The following is an 8,985-nucleotide window of genomic DNA, read 5'->3' as shown; positions in this document are numbered from 1 at the left end:
TCTGTGGTGTCCATAGGGGTTTTTCCTTTCTCATTTCTGATTCTGTTTATGTGTGTAGATTCTCTTTGTTTCTTAATAAGTCTGGCTAGGTGTTTATCTATTTTGTTTATTTTCTCAAAGAACCAGCTCTTTGTATCATTAATTTTTTCTATTGTTTCATTCTTCTCAATATTATTTATTTCTTCTCTGACTTTATTATATCCCTCCTTCTACTGACTTGGCCTCACTGGTTGTTCTTTTCTAGTTTAAGTAATTGTGAATTTAGACTGTTCTTCTGAGATTGTTCTTCCTTCTTAAATAGGCCTGGACTGCTATATACCTTCCTCTTAGAACTTCCTTTGCTGTGTCCCACAAAAATTGGGGCATTGTGCCATTGTTTTCATTTGTCTCCATATATTCCTTGATTTCTGTTATATTTTGGTCATTGATCTATTGATTATTTAGGAGCATGTTGTTAAGCCTCCATGCGTTTGTGAGCCTTTTTGTTTTCTTTGTACAATTTATTTCTAGTTTCATCGCTTTGTGCTCTGAGAAGTTGGTTGGTAGAATTTCAATCTTTTTAAATTTGCTGAGGCTCTTTATGTGGCTAGTATGTGGTCTATTCTGAAAAATGTTCCATGTGAACTGGAGTAGAATATGTATCCTGCTGGTTTTCGGTGGTGTGTTCTTTAGATGTCTGTTAGGTCCATCTGTTCTAATGTGTTGTTTAGTGCCTCTGTCTTCTTACTTATTTTCTGTCTGGTTGATCTGTCCTTTGGAGTATGTTGAAGTCTCCTAAAATGAATGCATTGCATTCTATTTCTCTCTTTAATTCTGTTAGTATTTGTTTCACATATGTAGGTGCTCCTGTGTTGGGTGCATAGATACTTAGTATGGTTATATCCTGTTGTTGGACTGACCCCTTTGTGATTATGTAATGTTCTTCTTCGTCTCTTGTGACTTTCTTTGTTTTGAAGTCTTATTTTGTCTGATTCAAGTACTGAAAAGTTTGTATGAAATATCTTTTTCCATCCCTTGACTTTTAGTGTGTGTATGTCTTTGGGTTAGAAGTGAGTCTCTTTTAGGCAGCATATAGATGGTTCTTGCTTTTTTATCCATGCTATAACTCTGTGTCTTTTGATTGGTGCATTCTTTCCATTTACATTTAGGGTGATTATCAATACATATGTACTTATTGCCATTGCAGGCTTTGGATTCGTGGTTACCAAAGGTTCAAGGGCAGCTTCTTTACTATCTAGCAGTCTACCTTAACTCACTTACATGCTATTATAAGCACCCATCTGATGATGCTTTTTTCTCTCCCTACTTTTACTTCCTCCTCCATTCTTTATATGTTAGGTGTCATATTCTGTACTCTTTGTGTATCCCTTGACTGACTTTGTGGGTAGCTGATTTAATTTTGCATTTGGTTAATGTTTAATTGGTCTACTTCCTTTGCTGTAGTTTTATTTCTCTGGTGACAGCTATTTAGTCTTAGGCACACTTCCATCTAGTGCAGTCCCTTTAAAATACACTGTAGAGATGGTTTGTGGGAGGTAAATTCCCTCTATTTTTGCTTATCTGGGAATTGTTAATCCCTCCTTCAAATTTAAATGATAATCTTTCTGGGTAGAGTATTCTTGGTTTGAGGCCCTTCTTTTTCATTGCTGTGAACATATCATGCCACTCCCTTCTGGCCTGTAAGGTTTCTGCTGAGAAGTCTGATGATAGCCTGGTGGGTCTTCCTTTGTAGGTGATCTCTTTTCTCTCTCTGGCTGCTTTTAATACTCTGTCCTTGTCCTTGATCATTGCCATTTTAATTATTATATGTCTTGGTGTTGTGCTACTTGGGTCCCTTGTATTTGGACTTCCATAGCCTGAGAGACTATTTCCTTCCCTAAATTGGGGAAATTTTCAGCAATTACTTGTTTGAAGACACTATCCCTTTTTCTCTCTCTTCTTCTTCTGGTACCCCTATAATGCAAATATTGTTGTGCATTTGGATTGGTCACAGATTCTTTCATTCCTGGAGATTCTTTTATCTCTCTCTGCCTTAGCTTCTCTGTATTCCTGTTCTTTGATTTCTATTCCATTTACTGTCTCCTCTAACTCACCTAAATGCTTTTAAATCCCTCCATTGTTTGTTTCATTTCAGTTATCTCCATCCTAAATTCATCCCTTAGCTCTTGAATATTTTTGTGTAGCTGCATTAGCTGGCTTATGACTTTTATTTGGAATTATATTTTAGGAATATTGGTGATTTTGGTCTCACTGAGCCCTCTTTCTGGTGTTTGAGGGATTTTGGATTGAACAAGGTTATTCTGCCTTTCCATAGTCTTGGAGCAATGTGAGTGGTTGCAGGTGAGTGGCATGGTTGTCAGGTGGGAGGAGAAAGTCCTTTCCTGCTTCCTGGTCACCATGCCTGTCTCCACTGTGCCGGTCAACTGTGCACAAGGAGCAGCCTCTGGGTTAATCACCTAAACTGCTGTGGGCAGGGTGGCCCTTGGGATGGCCTAGGGTGATGATGGGGGTTCAGGCAAGTGGTGCGGGTTCTTCCATGATAACAGAGCCTGTTTGTGGCTCCTGGTATCATCACCCGTCTCCACTATCTGTGCCGCTCAACCATGCACAGGGGAAGCTTCTGCATTAAGCTGTGTAGTGGCTTTGGGTGGAGCTGCCCTCCGGCTAGTCTTTAGCAATGGCAGGGACAGCTCATCTGTGTGTAGTTGCTGGCTGGGAGGAAGGAGCAACAGGCTGCTTATCATGGTTAGGTGTCTCAGGGCTGTGTTGCCAACCAGAAGCATAGGGCACCTGAAGCTACTGAAAGTCCTTCATGTGTTTAGAAATGGATTGGTTCACAGCTATCTTGTTTATTTGCCCTAAAGCTCACCACCCAACCTAGAACCAGAATGTTACCAATAGCAAGATTTGCCTCTATGCTCTTCCTCTATCCCACCATCTGGCTTCCTTGTGTTTATCATTACTTGCCTTTTATTTTTCCATCACACTCATAAATTTATACTTATGCTGTTTTCTGCCATTGCCATTAGTATCAGGTATGAATAAAGATATACTTATGAAGGATTTACCCTTCCTGGGTGACATGTATGTAAATGATACCAACTAAACTGTGGTGTGTCAACACAAGGGCTTGTTAATGTGTTAAGTCTGAGGTTAAGTACAGTGAGAAAGGTGAAATACTGTTCCAGACAGAGGCCTTACTTTTCTTTCACTTTATGGGTCATTTCGTAGTACTGTAGTCCAGTGATAAAACTCTAACTTGCCATTATCCCCAAGTCATTTTTTATTTGTTCTATGGGTTGACATTCACAAAATGTAAAGGTTTTAAAAAATAGTTTAAAATGTAAAGTTGAATACTCTTTAGTGATCACTGACATTATAATTGTAGTCCATCTGTATCTTTACATATTTTGAAATAAATTCTGAAGTAATTAATTCTTATATGTAATACTACTTCATAATACTGAAAAAAATTTCCCTTTTCTCTTATCTCTCAATCACATCCTTTGATTAGTGAATTTTTTGAAATTCATTAGTTATATTTTTTATCTTTGCCAAGATAAATGTCTTCATTCACACTTAAAAGTCTGTGGAGTGGCTATCCTCTGACAAGCCTTAGCTGTCCATTTAATTCCATCCTTTCCATGTGTGACACTGTTTCTTTTCCCTTTCTGTTTTGCATTTTCAGAAACATATCTTTTCATAGGCTTCTTCTTTGATATTTGCAGCCTGCTAAGATATTCTCTGCTCTCAGCTTACAAATACTTACTAATAATTTGAGCTTTTGTTTTCCTAAGTCACTGCCTTTTCTCATAGTTGTCAAACCTCATCAGTTTGAACACTTACACATTGCTCCAAACATTTGTTGCATGTTTGTTAAAATCATAAACCTCACCATTTTTTTTCTAATTTTCTATTAGGTGATTGCATGTGAACAGCAATTGGATACCACGTATGATGCCAGATGTGACACATGGTCCCTGGGGATCACGGCTATTGAGCTAGGTGATGGAGATCCCCCACTAGCTGACCTGCATCCCATGAGAGCACTCTTCAAAATACCAAGGTGAGAGGACTAGCGTGGGGCCCAGTCCCAGCATTGTATCTTTCTTCCTCCAGCCCTTGAGTGCTCTCATGGAAATAGTCAATGTAGTTCAGCAAGTTAGGAGCAGAATGGCCTGGAATGTCATTCTGCTTCTTCCAAAACTCTGTATTTGTTCAATAGTTTCATTTCCCCATTGTAAGTGAAGGAGCTTGCTGTTGACACTCAGTGTGTCCTTTTTCTTTTGCAAGGATTTGACCTCTGAAAACAGCAATTCCTCCCATTCTGTCTGCTCCCAAATCAGTCTTGAGGCTCTCTTGTCCATGGCCAATGCAGCATGACTTTTTCTGTCTCACTCTATCAGTCAAATAATTTTTTTTACTACTTGCTAAGACTTCCCTTTGTTTATAACTTTAAAATAATATTAAGAAAGTTATAAATATACTGATAAAATAATAATTTAAAATATTCCCATGTTTGAATAATTTAATGTAAAACAGTAAACTTAGAAGAATGATCTCTTTGGAGTCATGAAAGCACTTTCCTCTCTGAAGCCCCCTCCGCTTCCATGTATATATTGACAGACTTTCCCCTACTTATGCTGTAACTATTCAAATGCTATTTTGTATGTGCTTTGGTTAGTTCCCAGATATATCAGAAAACTGATGTGAAAAGTCTGCCTGTTAATTATTTTGTTATCTTTTTGAAGAGTTTCTTAAGGATTTGCCCTAATTCTAATGGACCCTTCTCTGTGACACCAGGCCCTCTAATGGAGGGCCTATAGACAGGGGTCCAGGGCAGAGTGCTAAGGTGGTAAGTTATAGTTTGTTACCATGCTCTACATTAAAACAAATATTGTGGTCCTGGTGCCTATAATCATTTGTACAAAGCCCTGGCAGTGAGTGTGTTTGTTTGTGTTGGAGGTGGGAAGGTAATTTTCTAGTCCTAAAGAAATAATGCCAATATGTTGAATTCATTTCCAAATAGATGCATTTGGAATCTGTGGCACTGAGTTCAGTTAGTATAAAACCAAAGCATTTGAATGTGTTTTTAATTTTGCCTTTGAATTTCCTGTCTTTTGTATGTGTTCTGGATTATAATACCTTAGATATATGTCATCCTTTGCATAATTTCAATGTATATCTCAGGTCTTACTGTTTGTAAAATATACTGCTTATTGGTAAATAGGAAACAAGGTTACAAAAAAGAACAAAAACCTATTCCATACCAAGTCTAAAACATTTCATTAAATATGAGGAAAATAGAAAAAAAAATCTACATTTCCTAGCTCCTACTGTCATCATTCAGTATATAAGATGGATCTCTGTACATCCTGAACCATTGTAATTATTGTTTTGAACAGCCAGTTAGCCTAATGCTGTCATTCTTGGTGATTGTGCCCACATGAAGCAGGAATGACATTGTCAACACATGCAAGGCACTTCTGGAAACTGCATCATATTAGTCATTTCTTATTACTTCTATAACCAGTGTATCTCTAAAGCCAAGTTCTTAGAATATTAATGATAGACAAATTTAGAAAGAAGGGATCTGAAAAGCTACTCAGTTCTGAGTGTTCTAATATCATCACAACTTCATTATACTCAAAGCAAGCCAATAAATTTCTTCCAAAGGAAATTTTCAGGACAAAAAACAAAGCAAGATTGTTGGAGATAAGAATTGCTTCTTTTAATGTGCAAATCGGCAATCTTGAATGAGCTCTGAAGATTGTAAAATGAGCTTTAGGCCTGATCCAGGGCAGATGAGTAGCTGCACTTTTCTTTAATGAGCCTGTACAAACTGTACATTAATTTCATTATAAGCTATTTAAGGAGTAATGCAGAACTGAAGACAAAGTATTTCCATTCCACTAATGAAAACAAGGGCTGTAAGGATTAACACAAAGCAGTTCTTCAGCAAATTCAACTACCATGGTTGATCAATGTTGCTTGATTACAGAGTTAGGTCTGCCTCGTTTTCAAGTGATATGCCTTTGTATTCATGAACATGCTAAAAAGAAAAGCTTTGTTCAGCTTAAAGTGAAGGGAATTAGTAACAAAATCTTTTAAGTGGCATTCAGAGCTTATAGCTAATCATATATTCCAGTCCCTTACTTTTGCAATCTTGTTTCCAGCCATGTGACAGTACCAGGGCAGCTCATGAAGGCATTCTCTGTGTCCCTTTCTGCTGCTGTGCCTTACACGTTCCCTCAGAGACTTCTGCAGGACTCAGAGTACAAAATATTATTCCTCATATTCATTGTTTCTATTTTGCTGAGTACTGATGTTTTCTCCCAGGGCTCTCAAGTGGAAGCAAGAAAGTTCCTTAAAAGAAAAAAAATTAGGCCTGCTTCCCGCCCGGCCCCTGGGAGGGAGGGCGGAGGGCGGCCCCGGGCCCAGCCGCGCCGGCTCCGCGAGCACCCAGGGGGCGGGAGCGCGCGGGGGCGCCCGGGCCGCGGAAGGTCCCGCGGGGGCGGCTGAGGCACGGGCCGGGGCTACCTGCAGCGCGGCGGCCCGGACCCCGCGCCCCACGGCGCCGTCCGGGGCCCCGCGGCGGGTGTCGGCGGCGGGCTGCAGCCGGGCCCGGGGCCCTCCCGGCCCAGGCGCGCGCCCGGCCCCACCCCAGAGCGCGCGGGCCGCGGGGCGGGGGCGCGGAGCGTGCGGGGCGGCGGAGGCCCTAGTGCCTGAGCCCGAGCCCAGCCGTTTCCCGCCCACCGGCCGCCCCGACACACGACACCGCCGCGCGCCGCGCCCGCACCTGGGCCGCCGGGCCGGGGAGGGCGCGTGCCGCCCCGCGGGGCCCCCACCAACCGCCGAGCGCCTCCGTCGCCGCGCCTTTCGGCCTCCCGCCCCCCCGGCACCCACCTGCTCAGGCCGCCCGAGCGCCCGCTGCATCCAGCCGGGCCGCCGGAGCCGTCGGGGGCAGCGGAAGGCAGAGGCGGTGCGAGCGGCCCCGGCTGGCGGGACGAACATCCGGCCGGCCGGAACGTCGGCCAACAGCGGCCCCACCCGCGGCGCACATGCCGGGTGACTGACGGGGCTCGGGGCCCCACCCGGCCGCCTGGACGCGCCCCAGCGCGGCGTCCGGAGGCCACTGCGGGCGACGGGCTGCACGCCCACCGTGCCGCCTGCACTCGGTGGTGGCGTGTCCCAATCCCGGGACCTGCGGACGTTATGTCAGCCGCCCGGCCCTTTCTCCACCCCGGAGATCGGGGTTTCTGGCAAGGTGGAGCCTGCGGAGACGGGCAGGCCCTTCTCCGTGACACCAGGCCCGCAGGCCCAGGCAGCTCACCTCTCAGGTTTTGCTCCTGAGACTCTGAACTTACTTTTATTTCTTTCTCTCTTTTGTTGACATTAAGTAAGTTTATCAAACTCTCAGCCCCTTGTCAGAACAGGTGTGGCTTTGTAGGACAGGACCAAGGAGGTGAAAGGCTAGAAAGCTGGAGACTGAAAACAACCGAGCAGGGAGAGAAAATGAAAGAAATCTGGAGAACAAGAAAGAAAGCCAAAGAATCTTGTAAATTGCAGCAAGAACAGGTTGAAGAAAGGAGCCCGCTGGAATTCTTGGAGGAAGTTGAGCAGAAGCAGGTAGAAACGTTGGAGGGCATTTTCCATCCTCGAGGAACATCCTAGAGAAATCAGCCTGCTTTGGGGAAGCCCAGATTGCACGTATTGGGGGCACCTGAAACAGGGCATCCAGGAGTCCTCTCCACAGCCAGCCTCATGTATTGAGGAGCCTCACCTACTCTGTTCAAAAAGGAAACTCTCTTTCTTTGTGTCTTTGGACTGCAAAAGATGCTCGAAGTTAGAAAGAGCCCTCGGGCCGAGATCAGACTTAGCTATTTAGGAACCATTCTAGGGATCCTGTCCGGGAATTTCTGGTCTGGTTTTGTTCCCACTGCCTATGAAATGGCCTGTGAATTGCTTTTGGCTGGACCGTCACTTGCCCCTGGTTAGCTGCTCTGGCCAGCCCAGACTACATGGGCTGAACAGTTGAAGAACCATAAGGGGTGGTTCATCCGCTAGTAAAAATCCCACAGGACTCTGGGCACAGCCAGTTGTCTTCCCCTACATGTAATCTTTTTCCACACCCAACGAGTCCACTTAAGCTCTCTGCACTCCAGTTTCCCTCTCTGGATAACAGCAGCATCTGCCTCATTCTGTTGTGAGGGTTGAATGAGATAATAAAGTCAAGTGCTTAGAACAGTTCCTGGGCATAGTAGGTGTTCAAACGTTAGCTCATATCATTTCACATCACCTACTATAATTTTCAAGTTACCACTTCACACCTAGGCTATGGATTTTGCCTACTGTGATATCTAGACTCCTCCTCCTGTTCCCCACTCCTTCTGGTATGTCAATTCTGAGATCAGGTTATAGAAGACCTTACAGTTCCGGTGCGTGGGTGTCTCCCCATCTAGGATCATTCACTCTGAGGGAAGCCAGCTGCCATGTCGTGAGCAATCCTGTGGACAGGCCCACGTGGAGTGGAACTCAGGACTCCTGTCACCTGCCACCTGCCACAGGACAAGCTTGCAAGTGGATCCGCCAGCTGCAGACGAGCCTTTCGATGGCTGCACTTCAGCTTCACTGCGGATTCACATGCCCACCCAAATAACAGCTGTTATTGAAGAACTTGATTTCTTTCAACTAGTTGACATTCTAAAGATGAAACTTCCAGTTTTGCTGAAAAATCAACAACCCTCAGTTTTCAAATCCCCAGATGTGTGACTTGACTTATCCCTGAGAGTGATACCAGGAGAATCCAAACCTCGCAATGACTATATTTTGCATGAGAACCTGCTGTGGATACTTGTGTTGCCTTGTCTAATACCGTTACATAGCTGACAGAGTCTTCTGCTTCCATGGCCGGCTCACGGTGACCATATTTTGCACAAGAAACTGCTATGGATACTTGTTTTGCCTTGTCTACTACTATTATAA

The sequence above is a fragment of the Manis javanica genome, chromosome 2 (assembly GCF_040802235.1).
Source record: "Manis javanica isolate MJ-LG chromosome 2, MJ_LKY, whole genome shotgun sequence".
In the NCBI taxonomy this organism is placed as follows: domain Eukaryota; kingdom Metazoa; phylum Chordata; class Mammalia; order Pholidota; family Manidae; genus Manis; species Manis javanica.
Note: the sequence above shows the minus strand (reverse complement) of the source record.